The following is a 23219-nucleotide window of genomic DNA, read 5'->3' on the forward strand; positions in this document are numbered from 1 at the left end:
CTTTACTCCAAACTCCAGCACATAATTTGTATCCTGGCCCACCATGCCCCTCACTTTCTAAACTGCTCCTGGACCCCTGATCACAGTCAGGGTTACATAGGTGGCCTCACCTCAGCTCTCAGACCGCCTGCAATCTTCACCCTTTGCTTCTCTCTCCATGGCCAGAATTCGGATCTTCCTTGGGCTGGAGACTCACTGACCTAAGGAGTATACATCAACTGTGAATAATCATCATCTTAGCTAAATTTTTTTCAGCGCTCACTGGATGTCAGGCACCATACTACACATTTCTCCTGTGTGTATTATTTTCCTGAATTCGAAGGCCTGTTCTATGAGGTTGGACTACCATCATTTTCCAGAAGGGAAAACTCAAACTTCGATGAACTGCCCAGGATCCCACAGGCAGAGGATGAGCTGGGAGGTCTGAACCCAGATTGAATGGCTCACAAGTGTGAGCTCTAGATCATTCTCTCATGGTTGTAGATTTTTATTACCTATGAATATTATCTCATTTTTATAACATACATTTGTGTGCATCTGTGGGGATGACCCAATATGCTACTTCTGGGGAGGGCTGGGTAGTAAAAGTCTGAAACATTTTTTAGTTGCTTCTTTAAACTTTCCTGCATATGTTTCTTACAAGCATGTATCATTTTTATTGTCAGAAAGCAAACACTAGTCTCAGAAAAGTAAATAGAGGAAAATGCTTAGTGTCTCTGGCAGGGGCAGTGTGGTATATTGGTTACAGTCATACTTGGGGACCAGACTGCCACTTCCTAGCTGTGTGGTCTTGGGTAATTCATTTATCATCTCTGTGCCTCTGTGTCCTCACTATGGAATAGCAGCTGATAATAGCACCTATGTGTTCAATGGTGTGACTGCTCCTGGACCCTAGAGCTAGATCCAGCTAGATTCAAGCTGGAACAGAGATTGCTTCCCATAAATCCTCTCCAGGAATGTCTAATTGACCCTTCCCTATGCCCCAGCCATGCTCGTTCCTGGAACAGGCTCATGTTCTGTTGAGGGCAAGTATGTAAGGCGTTTTCCCCTCACCTCTGGGGTGTCACACCCACTACTTCTATCCATTCTGCCCTGTCCTACATAACACTTTAGTGCCTGCCACGTGTCCCCTCCCTGCTGCCAAGACAAGCCCCATTACAATACATCACATAGTTCCCTTTAAAAAGCTTTTGATGTGATGCTGCAGTTGTCAGCCTCTTCCTCTGGTCTCTGGGCCCTGGGAAATTTTCCCAACAGAGGGAAGTCATGGTTTCCACTTTGGATAGGTTGAGATGGAGCTTTGAGATGGCATGTGGAAGTGCCAAAGGAGAGGAACATGGGAATCCTCAGTGTGTAACTATGGTAACCACAGTAGAGAGTACATGTGAACTTGCCCAGGGAGAAGTTCAGGATAAGATGAGAAGAGCACCGAGGGCTACCACTTGAGAAACCCCAACATTTACCAGCTGTGGCTTTGCAGGAGATTGAGCCCACCAAGGAGAAAAAGGGCAGCCAGAGAGGTAGAGGATTGTGCAGTGTCACGAAAGCCAAGAAAAGAAGGTGATGGGAGGAGAGAGTGGTCCACCAAACCTTACATTCCTCCAAAGTCAAGTTAGAAAAGGACCAAAGGACTCATCAAGATTGGTGGCCTTTGGAAAAGACATTTAAATTCTATGGGCTTAACCCTGCACTTAACTCCCTTCTCAGACAGCACTAAATGAATGGATCTGTGATTCTAGGACTGGCAAAGGAGCTGGGGCTGTTCCCAAAGAGCGACACCAAATGGCCAGAAACCTCCATGAAAAGGTGTTCAGCCTCATTAGTCATCAGGGAAATGTAAATCCAAACCATAATAGGATTCCATTTCACACCCACTAGACTGGCTAAAAATAAAAAGCCTAACAATGCCAGGATTTGGCAAGGACATTGAGCAAATGGAACTCTCATGCATTGTCGGTAGGAATCTCTAAGTTGGTACAGCCTTCTTTGGAAACGCTTTGACATTCATTAACCAATGTGGTTGAGGATGTGCACAGTGTTGGGCCAGGTTCCCTGGGAAATAAACGCTGAGGAGGAGGTTTGCTGGCAGGAGAGTTATTGGGCAGTGCACTCAGGAACAACACTGGGAGGGAGTGAGGACAGCAGAATTTCACAAAGAGAGAAGATGAAATGTCACGGCGTTGTCACAGAGCCCTCAGTCACCCAGAGCTCTAAAAACAGGATGGCCCTTCAGAGTTGTCCTGAAGTAACAGGAAGGTCCAGGTATTTGTACCGCTGTATTAGCCAGCCATTGCCTGGGGCTGCCCCAAAGGAGGGGTCGTAACCTGGGACAGAGCAGTCCCCCGACTATTAGAGGGCCAGACTCCTGGCAGCTGGGGAGGGCATGCCTTAGTCCTGAAGGAGATCTGGGCACACACCAAAGCATTCACTACAGTTCTGTAGCATTTGAATCCCCTGCTTTGTAAAATAAGTTAATGCCATCTGAGAACAGCTCCTCTGGGATTTGCATTTTTCCATTTTTTTCTGGGGAAACTTTAAAGGGTTAGTGAAATGAGCTACAGCACTCACGTTACAGCTGGTCTACTTGTTCCCTCCCTCTTCGACTACCCACTTTAGACCCCTAACGCTCAGCTAGCACCTCTGCCGGTCTAGGTGGCTTGCCTAGCAAGATGGCCCAGACCTCTATCTTTAAGGAGCCTGAGACCCTGCTCACCATGCTTGTCTTAGTCATGGTTGCTGTATCTGTCTACTTGCCCTCAAAAGTGGTCAGACAAGAACAAAGAAACACTCCAGTAGGTCACCTGCAGTGTCAAATGTATTCTTCCCTGTCCTGTTGTGTAACAGTAGCCCTGCCCTCGTTGGCGTCATGGTCAATTCACTTGCCAGGAGGGTGACTCCTCTTTTTGCCTGCTAGTCTCTTGGCACAGGGAGCCTCAAGAGATCAGATAGCAATTATAGTTTAAAGTATAATGGGGCTCTCATGTCTCCTGATGGAAGCATTGCCTACTGTGAACCAAGACCTCTGAGACCTACAGAGTCTAGGGTTGTGGGTGCAGGAAGCCCAGAGGCTCACTGCGAGTATGGTGCGAGGAGCCACTCTTACTTCTACCCCCATTCCCAGGTCCATTCACAAGCATATCTCATTTTATTGTGCTTCGCTTAATTGTGCTTATCAGATACTGCGTTTTTTACAGATTGAAGGAGAGACCCTCCACCAGCAAAAAAAATTATGACTCACTGAAGGCTCCCATGATAGTTGGCAGTAAGCAATAAAGTATTTTTAATTGAGGCATGTACATTGCCTTTTTAGACATAATGCTATCGCACACTTAATAAACTACAATATCGTGTAAACATAACATTTATATGCACTGGGAAACCAAAAATTCATGTGACTCACTGTATTGCGATACTCACTCTGCTGCTGTGGTCTGGAATCAAACTGCAACGTCTCTGATGTATGCTTGTATTCCACTTTCTGTAGACAGCACTAACTCATGGTAGTTAGTTTACAATGAATATTGCATCCTGGGAGGTGGTGCTTCACTCACACAGATATCATTTTCCAGTTGGTGCCTCGGTTTCCATATTTTTTTTTCTAGCTAAAGGGCTTTTTATTTTTAGACATTCAAAATGTTTTTAATATAAGAATTCCTTAATATACAAACTTAACTCACAACAGCATCTGCAGAACATCAAGGGCAGGGTTGAGTTATGAGGAGGAAGGGCAGGTTTTCAGGTTCCTGACTATATCCCTTACCTGTGATCACCATTGTAGCCTGTGAGAACATGGTCTTAGCAGAGGAAAGTCAGGGCAGCCAGAGGCATAGGGGTCTCAGATCCCACTCTAAAGTGGCCTCACTGCTGTTGGCACCTCCAGCATGACATCATTGCCAACTCTAGAGAAAGCCAGATACAATTAGGAGACAATCGGAAAGCAGTTGTTACTGAAAGGAAACATCATTCCTCAGTGTTCTGCTGATCACAACTTTTGGGCATAGAATAGAGTTTTCTAGAGACTGTTAGATTGGAAAGAGGTAAAAACTACCTGGGAGAAGAATGGAAATGGAATCTGAGCTTACCTTCTACCAGGATTCCATGCCTGTGACTCTAGAAACCTGGAATCTTGGATCAACTCAGATATCTGAGAAAAGGAAGAAATGAAAGAGGCTTTGGCCCAACAGGGCTGGAGCCTTGCCAGGTATTGACCAAGAAAGTCTCCAGGGAGGTCAGGGAGGTCTGTGGGAAGAAGCTTTTGGCCAACAGAACTCAAGAAAGCATGGTGGTACAATAGCTTTCGGGCAGAATTTATTGCATGTGTGGAAGAGAGAAAGGACACAAGTTAAAGAATTAAGAGCTAAAGAACTAAGAAATACTTGCTTCTTACAGGTTTGTGGAGAAGAAATGAGATAATACTTCTGGTCTGGGAGAAAACCAAAATTTGTTCTCTCCTTGGGGTCCAGTTTGGTTGGCTTAGATGTAGGTTTCAGCTCCAAAATCTTTCAAAGTTCCAAGTCATCCACAGGCCAATAGCTTCTGAGCAACGCAGCATGTCATAGTGAATCCCATGGTCCTGCACCCACTGCATACCTCCTTTGCTATAAACTGATTCTCTTGGTCTAAAGTGATGTTATCTGAGACCAAATGTCAGCGGATCAAATACTTTGCAAGTCTTTAGAATGGCTGGGACCCAGTATCCAGGAAAGGCAAACTCATACCCAAAACTGATGGCCCAGTTAGGATGAATAGCTTCTCCTTCCAGGTGGAAGAGGTTCAGTGTAATTAACTTCCTACCAAGTGGTTGATGGGGCTCCTCAAAGGATGATGCCATGACATTCCCACGATGATCTTTGTTGCTGGAAAATTGGACATTCAGCTGTGGCAGTAGCTAGATCATTCTTAGTGAATGCCAATCCCTATCCCTGCCAGACAGCTTCTCCATTATGAGTCTCTTGTGCCAAAACTGAGGCAGCCAACAACAGAGGCTGCTACTGACCTGGCTAAGTCACTCTGTCCACTTGGTTGTTTAGTACATCTTCCATGATTGATCCTCTCTGGTGGACATTAACATGTGATACAAAAAGATCTTCAATTTTTGTGCCCATTCTAATGGGTCCACACAACCCTCTTTTTAAAAAAATATTTTATTTATTTGTATAGAGAGGGGAAATCAGAGAGAAAGAGAGGGAGAGAAACATCCATGTGTGATAGAAACATCAATTGGTTGCCTCTTACATGCCTGCAACCCAGGCATGTGCCCTGACTGGGAATCAAACTGCCAACCCTTTGGTCTGCAGGCTGGCACTCAATTCACTGAGCCACACCAGCCATGGCACAATTCTCTTTTTAGACCTTTTTGTCCCCAGTCTTCTAATATTTATCCTTGTTTTTGTCACTGCCCATACGTCTGTATTTATTCTTACCTCAGGCCACTCTTGTCCACAAGGTGGACACCTGGGTGCATTGCCCAAAGGCCTGCCCTTTGGAACGATTCCATCTCATTACTGTCTTTAAAGGTCACTTCTGAATGGTGGGAGGTACAAGATGCCATCCCATGTCCTTTACTTCGCAGGGGTTGTTCCAGCATACCCCAGATCACTGACCCCCCACACCCGCCCCTGCCCCCCAGCCACAAACTACACTGATGTGGTAAGCCACTAAAAATGGGTAAATTGACCACCCTCTGGAGCCCTTGAATTCTCATAGGGTTTTATCTCCTGCTCTCCAAAACCATGTCTTGTTCATTAGTCATTAATAAAGTAGACCAATGTGATGTTTTGCAGAATGTCCAGATGTATAATGACAGAGGGCAGGAGAGTTAACAGAGCCTTGAGGTGGATTGTGTGTATTGTTATCTGCCCCATATGAAAGTGAGCTGTTTCTGGTCATTATTAGGGATGGAAAAGAATGTATAAGTCAGATCCATGGTTCAATACCATTAACCTGAATCTTTTTTATTATGTCTAGCAAAGCTATCACATCAAATGCACCAACTGCAACTAGGGCTAGTACTTGATTGAGTTTAGGGTTGTCTACCACCTGGGTTTTGCATGGGTCATATTAGTGAATTAAAAGGGGAATACCATAGACAGTGACCACTGCCCCTGAAACGTTTACATCTTACATAGACATCTCTGAAGAAAGTATTCCTGGACCCATTTTGCAGATGAGGAAACTAAAGCTTAGAAAGTTATAAAAATAATGTATTTATTGTAAACTTTCCACTTTGACAAGTTTGTTTAACTCAAAAGCTTTTGCACTTAACCATTAAGCTAGCCAGACCAATAGTTGCATTGAGAGCTAATTTAGGAAAGTAAAAATGATCTGAATGAATTGTTACATGTCTCCAAACATCTATCATGCTTTTTGTTAGAAGTTTTCCCAACAAGTCCAACTCTAGGATCAAAGGAGTCCAGTGATACCTAATTTCTGAAGAGTAGGACCTCAAACTCAAGTTGAAAAAGTTTTGTTAGCTTTTATTCCTGGCAGCTTTTGGATGAGCTTTATTTCCTAAGCTATATGCCAGGACGTTCCCTCATTTGATTTTTCCAGGATCGTGATGGGGAAAAAAAAAAAAAAGAGCCGAGTCACCACCCAGAATTAAAATATTTCCTTCCCCCAACTTACACCAAACACTAGAATAAACTCACGATGGATTAAAGACTTAAATGTAAGCTATGGTACCATAAAAGTCCTAGAGGAAAACATAGGCAGGAAAATTTCAGATATCCCATGTAGCAATATTTTCACTGATATATCCCCTAAGACAAGGGAAATAAAGGAAAGAATAAACAAATGAAACTACATCAAACTAAAGAGTTTCTGCTCAACAAAAGAAAACATCAGCAAGATGAAAAGGGAACCAACCATATGGGAAAATATATTTGCCAATGATACCTCAGACAAGGGATTGATTTCCAAAATATATTAAGAGCTTATACAACTCAACATCAAGAAGACAGACAACCCAATTAAAAAATGGGCAAAAGACCTGAACAAACACTTCTCCAAAGAGGACAAAAATAGGGTCCATAGACATATGAAAGAATGTTCAACATCACTAACCATCAGAGAGATGCAAATAAAAACCACAATGAGATACAACTTCACACCAGTCAGAATGGCCATCATCAACAAATCAACAAACATGTGCTGGCGAGGATGCAGAGAAAAGGGAACCCTAGTGCACTGCTGGTGGGAATGCAGACTGGTGCAGCCACTGTGGAAAGCAGTATGGAATTTCCTCAAAAAACTAAAAATGGAACTGCCTTTTGAACCAGCAATTCCATTGCCAGGATTATATCTAAAGAACCCTGAAACACCAATTCAAAAGAACCTATGCACCCCTATGTTCATAGCAGCACTGTTTACAATAGCCAAGTGCTGGAAACAACCTAAGTGCCCATCTGTAGATGAGTGGATCAAAAAACTGTGGTACATTTACACAATGGAGTACTACATAGCAGAAAGAAAGAAGGAACTTCTACCATTTCCAACAACATGGATGGAACTGGAGAGAATTATGCTTAGCAAAATAAGCCAGGCAACAAAAGAAAAATATCTTATGCTATCACCTATTACAGGAGACTAATGAACAACACAAACAAACAAGCAAAATTGAACCAGAGAGCATAAGCCTATGATCTCATTACCTAAGTGATTGTCCGTACGTATAGACCTCACTTAATCCTGTCTGCATCGCTGCCTCCTGAGACTCAATGGTTTGGCTGAACTAGAATACAACAAGGATGCCATCCTATTAAACCAAGCATGCCGTGGTCTGGGGACAGTCAACTGACCTGGAGTCTGCAAGATCCTTCCCCAAGTGGGAAGGTCACCCTCCCCTCCACACCCCAACTCTTATTAGGGATTTCTGGACCCAATGGTAGGTAGGATGATGACCATGTTCAGCTTGAAGCAGCTAGAGGAGCACAAGACCTTTGCCCGTTGTCCTTTATAAGATTATAAAGGGTCTTAAATCTGAGATGGGGGAATTGTTACAGAGCGGGGGTCCCCCTCAAATAAATAAATAAATTTTTTAAAAATATCAGGAAGCTTGAAGACATAGCAATAAAAACTATTCAAACCAAAGCACAAAGAGGAAGAAAGAACAAATATTTGCTTCTAGCAATGAAGAAGTATGGAACTTACCCTCCAATGTAAAACACTGGAACACAGAACAAAATACATCAACCAACAACTGCTTTCAGTCTGAGGGGGAATTGTTATTTTTCATTGTTATAAAAAATTAATTAATTAATTAATTAATTTTTAAAAAGAAGAAGAATATGGAAAAGGGTGAAGCCGGAGGACTTGTATGCACGGACCATGGGTGTGGACTGGGGGAGGGGGGTGGGATTGCTGGAGGTGTGATTGCTGGGGGAGAGGGGGTGCTGGGCGGAGGGGAGCAAAGGGGGAAAAATTGGAACTATCATAACAACATAATCAATAAAATATACAAAAAAATATTGCCTTCCCTATGGAACAATGCAGCATGAGGCCGTCTAGAGCCAACAGTGACCTTCTTGTGCAAACAATGAAGCAGCTCTAAGTTACTCTTTGTCTTCGTATACTCTTTGTCTTCGTAGGCAAGACATCTCATGGGTCTCACTTTCCTCATCCATGCAATGGAATTAGTAATATTATCTGCCTCATATGATTGTTGTGTCTTGTTCATCTCTGAGTCCCTAAAATGACTGGCACAAAGGAGCATTCAGTGAATATATGCTGAGTGAATTTTGAAGATTAAATGAGATGATACATCTGCAGTGTATGGCAAACATTAGATTCTGTAGTGGTAACTTGACAATATATATTAGAAACTTGAAAAATACATGAGTCTTTTGAGCCAACAACGTCATTTCTGGAATTGGAAACAATCCAGTTATATAAAGAGGGGGAAAGAAAAAAACATTTGGGAAGTGCAAATGTTTATTTGCATGTTTAACAAGTTCCCAGGTGATGCCTATCCACAGACCACCATGGCAAAAATTAAAGACAAGAGGAACAGTTAGGTGACCAAGGCAACAGGACCACTGTCTTAGTGTATAACCTCGTAACATTTTTCTATAGTAAGTTGAAAAATACATTTAAAAAAATAAACAACAAACTGAGGATAAAAATGAAAAATAAGCATTTGCACTTCCCAAATGTTTTTTTCTTTCCCCCTCTTTACTTCTATCCCCACATCCATGGGATGTTATGTATTTACAAGCTTGATTACTTTCTAGGCCATGTTGTAGCTGCTTTAAAAAATTTTTTTTAATTTACTATTACACAGCAGCATTTCCCATAATGCCACAGGCTTCAGAATCATCATTTTTTTTAATGCAGGCGTTAATATTATTTAATATTGTTTCCTTAGTCACCTAACTGTTCCCCTGTATTTTCAATATTTTGCCATCATAAATAATGCTGCTCCCAATATTTGTATATACACCTTTTCTCAAATTTCCAATTATGTCCTTCAGATAGGTTCTCAGTAGTGTAGTTGCTGGATCAAAGGATAGAAACATTTTTATGGTTCCTGCTAAGTGTTGCCAGACTGCTCTCCAAAGAGCCATTACCATTTTCCGCTGCCATTAGCATTGTACAAGACTGCCAGTTTTCAAAATCTCCCTAGTGTGAAGTATTATGATTTAAAACTTTTAATGGAGAAAATAAGTTATTTCCCTGTTGTTTTAATTTTTATTTCTTTATTAGAGACTCTTAACAGCTTCTCACCTTTAAAAATAAATTACTAGTTAACATTCACCTTTTTGTAAATTGGGTTAGAAGGAAAGCTCTGGACTTTCACCATTTAACATCATCTCAACATTTAACATTTCAATTTCTTTATCTATAAAATGGAGTGATACCAAAATAATTGTGAAATCAAGTTATATAAAGTCTGGGAAAGCTGTATTGTGCATGTATTTATTACTATTACTCAACCCACTTAGCCTCAAATATACCTATTTATCTATTTTTTTTTTTAATTAAAGTTCTGTTTTGTCAACAATACAGAAAACTTCCACCATATCTCAACTCTTGAAGACTTTATTATTTTGCGACCTGGAGCCTTAGAAAGCTGCGGGCAAAGTCCCTTCATAATTTTCTCCGTTTTCTGAGGAAACACTAGACTTCTTTGGAGTTTTAAGGAGAACAGCCTCCATCAAAGCCCGAGGGTATCATTATCTGACACTAGCAGGAAAAGCAAGCTCAGCGATGTGAGGGCGCAGCCTCCCGCCTCTGCAGACTTGATCTTGCTTTTGGAAGAACAGCCCCTCTCATCAGGAAAGGTCAAGGACTCTCTAAGACCCAACAGAAACTCTACAGATGCCAGAAGCTGACCTCAGGCTGACCTGGCAGGTCAGGAGCCAGAATGCATCAGTTAACCACTCTCAGGAAGTTTTCTCCTTGATGTTTTTTCCGTTGCTAGGAAACCTCGCTTCACCAAGGCCCCCTGGTTAGCGCGCCCTCTTGTGCCCCTACCCGTAATAGCACCTTCAGTTTAGCAAAAAGATTACTTTTCGTTTTTAATACTCTATTTTTATCATTTTTATTGTGGAACTTAATATACAGAAAAGTATTCAAGATATACATACAGCCTGAAAAATAGTTATAAAATATCTCTCCGTGTAAACACCACCCAGGTAAAGAAAGAGAGCACGGCTTGTACCCTCTCTCACATCACTCTCCTTCCTCTGCAGATCATTCTCCCAACGCTTCAGTTATGCTTTCATCGCTTTCCTTCATGGTTTTATTACCTGTAAATGTACCCTTAAAAATATAGCTTTTGTTTTGTTTGTTTTGGAATTTTAAAATATATTTTATAGATTATGCTATTACAGTTGTGCCAATTTTTTCCCCTTTGCTCCCTCCAACTGGTACCCACATTCCTTCCAGCACCCCCCACCCCTGCGACTCCTTAGTTCATGTCCATGGGTCACGCATATGAGTTCTTTGGCTACTCCATTGCCTATACTGTTCTTAACATTCCCCTGTCTATTTTGTACCTGCCAATTTGTGCTTCTTAATCCCTGAACCTTTTCCCCTATCCTCCCCCTTCCCTCTCTAAGCTGATAACCTTCCAAATGATCTCCATATCTATGATTCTGTTCCTGTTGTACTTGTTTGCTTAGTTTGTTATTTGGATTCAGTCATAAATAGTTGTGAATTTATTGAAATTTTCATCATTTTGACCTTCTTCTTTTTCTTATATAAGTCCCTTTAGCATTTCGTGTAATAATGGCTTGGTGATGATGAACTCCTTTAGCTTTACCTTGTCTGGGAAGCACTTTATATGCCTTTTCATTCTAAATGACAGCTTTGCTGGATAGAGTAATCTTGCTAGCCCCTGCTTGCCAGTAAAGTTTCTTTTGCAAAATCAGTTGACAGTCTCATGGAAGCTCCTTTGTAGGTAACTCTCCCCTTTTCTCTTGCTGCTTTTAAGATTCTCATTTGATCTTTACCTTTGGCATTTTAATTATGATGTTTCTTGGCATGGTCCTCTTCGGGTCCAATTTGTTTGGGACTCTCTGTGCTTCGTGGACTTCTATGTCTATTTCCTTCACCAAATTAGGGGAGTTTTCTTTCATTAATTTTTTAAATAAGTTTTCAATTTCTTGCTCTTCCTCTTCTCTTTCTGGCATGCCCATGACTCAGATGTTGGTACATTTAAAGTTGTCCTAGAAGTTCCTAAGCCTATCCTCGGTTTTTTTGTTTTTTAAAATTCTTTTTTCTTCCAGTTGTTCTGATTGAATGCTTTTTTCTTCCTTGTGTCCCAAATCGCTGTTTTGATTCTCGGGTTCATCCCCTCTACTGTTGGTTCCCTGTAGACTTTTCTTTATTCTACTTAATGCAAACTTCATTTCTGCCTGTGTCTTTTTTATGGCATTGAAGTGCCCAATGAGTTCCTGGAACATCCTAATAACCAGTGTTTTAAACTGTACATCTGATAGATTGCTTATCTCCATTTCCTTTAGTTCTTTTTCTGGAGTTTTGTTCTGTTCTTTCACTTGGACCATATTTCTTTGTCTCCTCATTTTGGCAGCCTCCTTGTGTTTGCGTCTGTGTATTAAGTAGAGTTGTTTTGACTCACTGTCTTAGAGCATCTGTAAGCGCCAGTGTGGGGCAACCTATGTGTCACTGCTCTGTTGCTCTGTGTGTGAGGAGGTCTCGCAGAGGGGACAATGTCACTGCCTGGCCTCTGGAGTTTTGCCTGGGAGGAAGCTGTCTTTCCACTTGCATTTCACTTTCTCCCCATGTGCCACTGGTGCCCTTCCAGCTGTTGCCCTGATGTTGAATCCCAGAGGAAGTGAGTCTGCATGAGTCCTAACTCCATTGCAGGCTCTTTAAGAGGATGCAGTTTATTCCACTGCCCTAACCCCCACTGGTTTTTACAGCTAGAAGTTATGGGGACTTATCTTCCTGGCGCTGGGACCCTGCGCTGGGTGGTCTGGACTAGGGTTGGGATCCCTTGCTCCCGAAGTATCCCTCCCATTTTTTATCCATCACGCATGGATGTGGGACCACCTGTTCCTGTTTTCGTGCCTCTCCACCCCTCTCCATGTCTCCACCCCTCCTACCTGTCTAGATGAATGTGGCTTCTTTGAATCCTTGGTTGTTGGACTTCCACACAGCTCAATTTTCTGACAATTTTGTGTGATATTTGTCTGTAGTCTGGTTGCATTTTTTGCTATAGTTGTGAACAGAGGTGAGGTGTGTTTACCTATGCCTCCACCTTGACTGGAAGCCTGTTTTGAAATTTTATATTTAAAAAGCTGTATGGTTTTACTCAATATCATATTTGTAAGCTTCATCCATGTTCGTGCATACAGATGTAGTGTATTCATTTTCATTGTTGCATAGCATTCCACTCTATATATGACTGTACCATAGTTTATACTTTCTCTTGTTGATGGAAATTTGGGCTGTTTCCAGGTTGGGGTTATTTTGAATGGTGCTGCTATGAACCTTCCTGTACATGTGTGGCTACATATACGCATGCATTTCTCCATGCTGTGTATCTAAGGATAAAATTGCCAGACTACAGAATGTATATCTCTAACTTTACTAGACAATGCCAAACAACTTTATGAAGTTGTTGAACAAATAAGTGTGCATTTCCACCCAGCACTAGATTCCTACTGCTTTGTGAAGCTACAGTTGGTATTGTGGTATCTCATTGCCATTTTAACTTTGATTTCCTGATAATTAATGAAAGCAAGCACATTTTCATGTTTATTGGTCAGTTGAATTTCTTCTTATTCAAAGTGTCCATTCAAAATTTTTGCTTATTTTCTTTTGGGTTGTTTGTGTTTGTAGCAGAAATCTCTACTTTCTGCTCTTGGCTAATCTCTGGTTTCAGTAACTATACAGTGAACAGATTTTCATATTTTTTTACTTTTTATTTTGACATAATTTCAGACTTACAGAAAAGTTGCAAGATATAGGGGTGATCACTTCATCAGTTATATAAGTGTCTAATCACTATGTTGTACACCTGAAACTAATATAATATTGTATGTACAAAATTATTTTTAAAAGTTGTAAAAATAGAACAAAAAATCCTATAACTCTTCACCAGATTCCTAACTGTCAATGCACTTCCACATTTATTTTATCCTTCTCTCTGTAAGTACTTTTTTCCCCTGAATTTGAAAGCAAGTTCCAGACATGATGCCTCTTCACCCTAAATATTTCATTTACAAAAAAACAAGGACATTTTCTTACATAGACACAGTACAATTATCAAAACCAGGAAACTAATACTGATACATTAATAGTGCCTTAACTGTGATACATTAATAATGTTTTATCTGTAAACCTTATTCAGATTTTGTCCATCCCAATCATGTCCTTTATAAATGAAGAAATTCATGATCATTTTTACATTCATTTATGATATCTCTTTTGCCTCCATTAATCTGTAACAACGCCTGTTTATTTTGCATGAGACTGACACTTCTGAAGGGTATGGATCGGTTATTTTGTAAAATGTCCCTCTATCTGAGTTTGTCAGATATTTCTTCATGATCTGATATAACTTATGCATTTAGGCAGGAATATCACAGAAGTAATGTTGTGTTCCAAAACATCATCTTAAACCCTAAAAATCAATCTAATCCATTGTTCATTTATTCTTTCAGAGGCAAGAGATTATTGAGTATAATATTAGGAATTATAACATAATAAAAAATGAAAAGAGCCATGGAGTGAGAGAAGATTACTGACGTATACACATTAGATATCAAATAAGCAGAGGATAATATCAAAATTGCATAAAAAACAGGAATGTAAAGTATAGCATAAGAAATATAGTCAATAATATTATAATAAATATGAACAATACCAGATGGGTACTTAAATATTGGGGGGCCATTTTGTAAAGTATATGATTGTCTGATCACTATACTATACACCTGAAACTAAGACAAAATAATATTTAATGTAAACTGTAATTGAAAAATAAAATAAAGAAATAATTCTTATAAATAAATAGAAAAAAAGGCAGACAGCCCAATAGGGGAAAAAAATGGGCAAAAGACTTCACCCGGCTATTTCTAAGGAAATCCAAATGGATACTAAATATTTACATTTTTTAAAAAAGTGCTCAACCCCATTAATAATTTGGGAAATGCAAATTAAAATACAAGATAATGTATGCTTCACATACTGGCCCAAATGAAAAGGCTTTTAATACCAAATGTTAGTGAGGTGACAGTGCTACTGGATGCGCCAGAGTTTAATTAGTAAACCATTTAAGAAAAGAGTGTGGCTTTAAACTAGGAAAGTTCAAGATATGCACACTCTCAGATCCAGCAATTTCACAAATGCAGAAAAACTCCTGCACCAAGAAAGACATGCACACAATATTCATAACATCACTGTCATAACACTGGAAAGAACCAAACTCTTTTTCGGTAAGAGAAAGGATAAATGAATTGTGATGTATTTTCCCAGTAGAATACTCCACAGCAGTGTTTCTCAAATCTAAGCATGATTCAGAATCACCTTGGGAGCTTTGAGTCCACACAAAAACTTTTACATGAATGTTCATAACAGCATTATTCATTATAGTCAAAAAGTAGAAACAACCCAAGTGTCCATCAGAGGATGAATGGATAGACAGAATATGATCTATCTACACAATGGACTATTACTCTGCCATAAAGAGGAATAAAGTACTGACACGTGCTACAACAGAGATGAACCTTGAAAATATTATGTTAAGTGAAAGAAGCCAGACACAAAAGGCCACACATTGTGCACTTTCATTTATGTGAAATATTCGGAATAGGCAAATTCATGGAGTCAGAAAGTAGGTTAGTGGTTGCCAGGGGAAATGGGGAGTGATTGCTACTGGGGATTTCTTTTGCGAGTGATAAAAATGCCCCATATTAAATTGTGATCATTGTTGCACAACTCTGAATATACTAAAAAATGTTGAGTTGTACACTTTAAATGGATGAATGTACAACATGTGAATTATATCTCAATAAAACTGTTTAAATATCACACATACAGATTTTGGGCTCCGCCCCACAGAGTTTCTGATTCAGTGGATCTGGGGTGGGGACCAGTCCTCTTCCTTTTTAACGGGTTCCCAGAGGAGGAGTAGGAAGTGGGAAGAGGGGGATGGCTCCAGGACCACACTTAGGGAACAACTGTGGTGCAGCCATCAGAAGAGCAAGTTCAGCTACACACAAGTATTTCGGACTATTCCAAACCACTATTTACTTTGCTCTTTGAAAACTTAAAACCTTAAAAATCTTTGAATTTGCCTCTTGGGTGCCAGGGCGCCCCTGCTTTATTCCTTCTTGACTAATGTTGAAAATGGCCACTGGCGAGGTAGCTGCGGCAGGACCTCCTCCCCTTCTCCTCCCTCTGCCCCTCCTGTGCTGGAGTTGACTGCTCCTTGCCTGGCCCACGCAACTCCCAGCCATTCTGCTCTCTCCTCGCTCCCCTTCCACCTCAGAGGCTTCCTTATTGGAAGACTCTGCAGTACCTCAAGGCTGGTTTCCCTCTTAAACTGCACAGGCATCTATCTCACTGCAGTCCCAGGTGTGCAGAGGCCAGCTCTCGGTGCCTATAGGGCCTTTTTCTCTCCTCTGAGGTCTAGGTTAATGGAGAAGGGATGGGTGAGGGGAGCAAGGTTTATTGAGCACCAGATCTGTGCCAGGCACTGTTATTAAGTGCCTCTTATTTATTCTCACAGCTGCTGTATGAGAAATTTATGTGGACACAGTGGGTACTTCTGAAGAGGTGAGAAGTTAAGGGCATGAGGGGAAGCAGGAAGCACAGTGGTCCAGGTGAACAGGGCCAGATGGTAAAGGAGCCCAGCAGCTGGAGCTTCACCCTGATGGTGGTGGGGATCCATGGAAGAGAATTGTGAGAGGGGCATGAAACAGCTCAGAGTTTGGGGGAGAGCCTTCTAATGACAGAGTGGGGATGGAATGGAGGAAGCCTGGAGGAGAGGAAACCGAGGCAGGGAGAGGAAGGGTATTGGTCTGGAGGATATGAGGAGCCCTGAAGTGCAAGAGGTCAGAGTAAGAGGGGGTGGCAGGCAGGAGATTGGAAAGCAACAGGCTAGCGCTGTGCAGAAGCTTTTTAGATTGATATAGTCCTATGTATTTATTTTTGTTTTTATATCCCTTGCTATTGGTGTCAAATCCACAAAAATATCGCTTAGACCAATGTCCAAAAGAACATACTGTCATTCTAGTACATCACTTAGGCTTTTTGGATGCAAAGGACAGAAACAAAAACTCCAACCCCAACTGGGTAAAAGAATAGAGGGTGTTTATTGCCTCATAAAACAGGACTAGCTTGAGGGGCAGCTTGACCCATAAGGCAGAGCATGGTCATCAGGGTTCACTTTCGCAGCCTCTTTTGGTTCTACTCCACTCCCTCTGTGGACCTTCTTTTCAGGCTGGCCCTGGTGGTAGCAAACAGTGGCTGTGGGGCTAAGTTCACAGCTTCACATCATAAAATACAACAGCGGAGAATATGCTTCTCTCAGAAACACCAGTCCAATGGTTAATTTCATGTGTCAACTTGAGTGGACCACAGGGTACCCAGATATTTGGTTAAACATTATTTTGGGTGTGTCTGTGAGGATGTTTCTGAATGAGATTAACATTTGAATCAGTAGACTAAGCAAAGCACGTTGCCCTCCTCAACGCGAGTGGGCCTCACTCAATCCACTGAAAGCTTGAATAGAACAAAAAAGTAGAAATAGGGAGAATTCACTCTCTCTGCCTGACTGCTTGAGCTGGCCATTGATTTTCATCTGCCTTTGGGCTGGAACTTACACCATCAGCTGTCCTGGTTCTCAGGCCTTCAGACTCAAGCTGGTACCCTACCAGCTCTCCCGGCTCTCCAGCTTGCCAACTGCAGACCTCCACAATCACATGACCAAATTCCTTATAATAAATCCCCTTGTATATCTCCTATTGGTTTTGTTTCTCTGGAGAATCCTGACTAATATTCGGCAGCCGTCCGTCTCGAGAGACGATGGTGTAGCTTCTTAAGAGTCTATCTGCACCGCTGAGAATGGCTAGTCCGACTTGGGAGTGACACGGTATCTGTCTCCTCCCGTGTTAAATCAACATCTTGCAATGACGCTGGAGTGTCCTCTCCAGGGAAGTTGAAGCTACAGAGCCTGGGCAGGGTGATATGGAGGGTCTGCTGTTGCCCATGCAGCAGACCCCCCCTCTCTTCGCAGCTGAAGGGTCCAAGGGAAAGACGGAGTCAATACAGCTTGGCTTCAGGTGCGCCGCAGGAGTTGCCGGTGTTGACTACAACGTCAAACCGCCTTAGGGACTCCGGCTCCGGATTTTCTGTCGGGGTTTACTCCCTTAGCCTTTCCCCTGAAGAGGTATGCTGCAAGGCAGCGGAGGTTTTTTGGAGTCAGAGTTTTCCTTCTCTGATGTGCCCTGACTGGAAGATCGAACCAGCGACACTTAGCTCGCAGGCCGACGCTCAATCCACTGAGCCAAACCAGCCAGGGTTCCTGACTAATATACCCAGCAAAGATCTCTGTTTCAATGATGTGTTGCAAGATAACAAACCATCGCAAAGGTTGGTTGCTCAAAACACAACTATTTTTTAATTTTTGTCATTCTTCAATATGGTCTTAGCTTCATATGGTGTCTGTGGGGACTGGAAATCCAAGGTGCTTTTTGACTCACGTGTTTTTGGTGCCTCATCTGGGATGGCTGACATGCTTGGGGTTGGTCCAGGCCTCTCTTTACTTGGCTTCCCCTGGCTTGGGCTTTCTCACAGCATGGGTGGCTTAGGATAGTCAGATTTCTAACATGGAGCCTGAATTTCAGGAGGAAAAGCAAAAGTTGCCAGGCCTCTTAAAGGCTAAGCCTGGGACAGTCACGTGTCACTTCTGCAACATTGCACTGGTAAAGGCAAGTCACAATTTCGTCTGAGATTCAGGGTGCAAGGACATAGACTCCACCCCTTGATGGCAGAAACAGCATGCATGCAAGGAGGGGAGAGATGGTTGGGGTCCATCTGGGAAGAATAGTCACCTGGTGACCGTGGGTTCTATTGAGTTCTGAGCCTGGATTAATGAGTTGGTTTACAGACTGATGCTGAGAGACCAAAAAGGAAAAAGGGAGGAATAGATGTCAGGGGGATAACTAACACATTCCTCTCCCTGAATCAGTGATGAACATGTTGCATGCCCATCAGAACCCACCCCTAGAGTGAGGGTTGGGGTCCACCCTCTCCAAATCCATTGGGTACAGGTTTTGTTTTATCAAGCTTTTTAAAATTGTGGTAAAATACAGAACATAAAATTTACCATTTAATTATTTTAAGTATATAATTCAGTGGCATTATGTAAATTCACAATGTCTCATAATCATCACCATTATCCATTTCCAGAATTTTCTCATCAGTCCAAACAGAAACTTTGTACCCATTAAGCAATAACCCCCCACCCCACCTTTCCCCCAGCCCCTATAACTTCTTTTTTTTATTATTAAAAATTTTGGGGGGACATTGGTTAACAAAATTACATAGGTTTCAGGTGTATAATCCTAAAATAAATAATTTGTATTGTGTGTTCACTACCACAATGATAACTTCTATGACACCTTCTGTTTCTATGAATTTGCCTATTCTAGGATCCATATAAGTGGATTCATACCATATGTGTCCTTTTACAACTGGTTTATTTCATTTAGCATAATGTCCTTAAGGTTCATCCTTGTCATAGCATGTGTCAGAATTTCATTTTTTTTCCTGAATAATATTCCACTGTATGGATAAAGCACATTTTGTTTATTCATTCATTCATCAGTCAATGGACACTTGGGTTGTTTCCCTGCTTTGGCTATTGTGAATAATGCTGCTATCAGGCTGTGAAGAAGAGAACCTCAGGTGAAGAAGAGAGGGAAGGAGGGTTGGGTAGAAATATCTAGTCTGCCAGGTTGACTAAGGAAGGTCTGCCAGGTCTTGGGAAGCCCTGTGTCTCCCAGGAATGGACCTGCCTCAGTATCCTTCTTGTGTAAGTCACTGACTGGGAGCATCTCATGGGAAGCATGACCTCAATGCAAACAGAGCACAGGAGCCCTTGGTCAGTAGCAATTCCCTGTAATTGGAGCTCAGTGAGGCTCATTTTCATGCCCCCACAGCCCCCACCAGGCTACGAGAGTGATCTTTCTAAAATGCAATCTCACTATACTATTCCTCTGGTTAAACACCTTCCATAGCTCTCCAGTGTCTTCAGGCTAAAGTCCCAGCTCCTTACCCCAACTCTCAAGGTTCTGCTGTAGGAAAGGTTGTCCTCGCTCCTATGTGCAGCTTATATGCCTCAGTCACACTGGACTGACTACCCATTGCTTCCTTGACATGTAGCTTCTTTCCTTCCTCCATGCCTTTGCCTATGCTGTGCTCTCCACTTGGAAAGCCTATCCCTACTTCTCCCCAGTCAAAGCCTAGCTCAATGTCAAGTGCTTTCTCCAGCTTCCCAGGGTCAGTCAGCAGCATAGCCTAGCTCTACCTCTGGTCCAAGACAAAAGTACTCTGCAGTAGACAGAGGATTCCCAGGGCTGTGTCAGGAGAAAGAGACAAACAACTACCACGGTCTTCTTGGGCTTCTTGCCTTTCCTCCCAGTGCAAGCTGGCTTTGTAAGGCCTCAAAATACTGTCATACCTCCATCCAATCTCCACTGTGATTGAAGCAGAAATCCAATGCACAGAGTCCAGAGAATTCAGGGATAGAAACCCCCCTCCCCTACTGCCATCTAAGCCCTTTCTACCTCCCTCCTCCACTTTGCAACCCTGCCTTCCTGGGGTCAGGATTCAACACTTTATTTTTAGAGCACATGTTGGACTGGGACTCCTGGAATCCAACCTGATGCCTGAGATGTAACCTGACTCTGGGCTGGCACTGGCCTTGAGCTCTAGTTGGGCAGGGGAGCAGTGACAGGGTCCAAAGGCAGTGCTGGGGCCCCATGGGGAGACAGACCTGGAGACTGTGGGGTTTCTCCCAGGACACAAGGGGCTTCTACGACATGACCCACCTAAACTCCTTCTCTGACAACTGGGGCCCAGAGGGGCCGAAGTTACCAGCAGCAGAACTGGGTTTGAACTCATGTTCCCATAATGCAGTCAGGCTGCTGAAAATTGGAAAGTGGGACAGAAGAGATTGTGTTGTTTCTTTTTCTCCTTTCTTTCCTTTCTTCCCTCCCTCCTTCCCTCCTTCCTTCCTTTCTTTTTCTCTTCCTTTCTTTTTCCCACCTCTGGCTTTCTCTGCCATTCTCTGTATCTCTTTCAGCTCCCACCTCCAACTTCACACTACAGAGAACCTCCAGTGCACACTGTAAGCTGATGGCCTGTAGTAGGCCAGATCCAGTTTCGTTTGACCACAAATAATTTGAATTTATTTTTAAAATTGTGGTAAAATACACATAATACAGGATATACCATCCTAACCATTTTTAAGCAATCAGTTCAATGATATTAGGTACTTCCACATTATTGTTCAATCATCAACACCATCCATCTCCAGAAGTTTTTCATCTTTCCCAACTAAAGTTTTGTACCCAGTAAACATAAACTCTCCACTCTTTTCTCTGCCCAGTCCCTGGCAACCACCATTCTATTTTCTTTCTCTAGGAATCTGACTGCTCCGGAGACCTCATTAAGTGGAATCATACAGTATTTGTCTTTCTTTTTTTTTTTTTTAAGATTTTGTTTATTTATTTTTAGAGAGAGGGAGAGAGAAACATCAACGTGTGGTTGTCTCTCACATGCCCGCCAACCGGGGACCTGGCCCATAACCCAGGCATGTGCCCTGACTGGGAATCGAACCAGCAACCTTTTGGTTCTTAGACCAGTGCTCAATGCACTGAGCCACAGCAGGCAGGATGTATTTGTCTTTTTATGACTGGCTTATTGTACTTAGCAAAATGTCCTTCAGCTTCCTTCACGTGGTAGCATGTGTCAGAATTTCCTTTCTTTTTAATATGGAGTACTATTCAATTGTGTGTGTAGACTACCTTTTGCTTATATATTCATCCATTGACAGACACAGGTTGCTTTCCCATGTTGGCTACTGTGAATCATGTTGCTATGAACACAGACGTGGAAACATTTCTTTGAGTTCCTGCTTTCATTCTTAAAAAAATATTTTATTTATTTTTAGAGAGGGGGAAGGGAAGGAGAAAATGGGAAAGAGAAACATCAATGTGTGGTTGCCTCTCACGTGCCCCCAACTGGGGACCTGGCCTGCAACCCAGACATGTGTTCTGACTAGGAATCAAACCAGTGACCTTTTGGTTCGCAGGCCAGTGCACAATCCACTGAGCCACACCAGTCAGAGCAAGTTCCTGCTTTCAATTCTTTTGAGTCTACATCCAGAGGCTGACTTGCTGGATCATATGGTAATTCTATTTTTAAGTTTTTGAGGAACCGCTATACTGTTTTCCATAGCAGATTTTGAATTTTTAAAAAAATTAGTTGCCAACATTAAAAAATCTGGGTTTCATGTTTCTGAGAAGTTAAAGGTCTGACACCACTGGTCCTGCACTCCTAGTACCAGCCTCATCAGGCCCCCCTCAGAGATGCCAGCACCCATAGGCAGTGCCCCCTCCTCAGAAGTCAGGGTCTCAGCTCTTGGAGGACCCTCTTCTGGTTCTAACTTCTTTCCTTTGTCCCCTCAGCCCTAAGTAGTACCTGCTTCCCTCTGTGAGGCTCTGTGATACCTCAGTGGTCCCCTTTTGCCTTTTCAGTCCTCCTGTACCTGTTTAACACATCCCCAATATTAGATCTTTCTGTTAAAATACCTGGTGTGGCTCTGTTTTCCTGGCTGGCCTCTGGCTGGTACCACTGACCTGGTGTTCCTTCCTGATAATGCTGGATAGCAGTTGCCCTCTTTGGTCACATGTGAGCTCTCCTGGTCCCTCGCCCCCACTCCCTAATATTCTACATGTGGCTAATTTTGCCTACCTGACTGTAAGGTATCTGATGGGTGCCCCTGCTCTAATTAAGTAACTCCTGCTCACTGAGTATTTATTATGGGCCAGAGACTGTATATAGGACTTGGTATAATTACCTCACATAATCCTCTTCACAGCACTGTGAGGTGAGCACTGTTGTGATCCCCACTATACAGATGGGAAACTGAGGCCAGGATAGGGGAGGCTAACCACACTGTCCTTAAGTCAGCAAGTTCATATTCCTTTGCTTTTAAATTTTTATTTATTAATTTTAGAGAGAGGAAAGGAGAAACATTGATCTACTGTTCCACCTATGAATGCATTGTTTAACCCCTATATGTGCTCCAACAGGGGATGGAACCCACGACCTTGGTGCATTGGGATGACGTTCCAACCAACTAAGCTAAATGGCCAAGGCCAGAAAGTTCATACATCTATCATGAACCCTTACATTCTATTTATACATTTGATAAGTATATGATCTGTGCACTCCAGGCTCCCTTTGGAAGTAAGTTATACACAGTCACTTGAAATCAAAACCTCAGAAACTAATATTCCCTGTCTTAGTTTTCTCCTCTGTAAAATGGGATTATGATTGATACTACCTCAGAAGGTTTCGATGAGAATTAAATGACATGATGTGTGCAAAGTTCTTAGCTCCATACCCAGCATGTGATAAGTACTGAACAAATGTTAGCGATTAATATTGTTACCTAAATATAGAAATATTATTCTGTAAAGCATGAAATACAGAGCAGCTGGAAATGATGCTTA

Source organism: Furipterus horrens, unplaced genomic scaffold (genome assembly GCF_987537825.1).
Source record: "Furipterus horrens unplaced genomic scaffold, mFurHor1.1.pri manual_scaffold_7, whole genome shotgun sequence".
Classification (NCBI taxonomy): Eukaryota; Metazoa; Chordata; class Mammalia; order Chiroptera; family Furipteridae; genus Furipterus; species Furipterus horrens.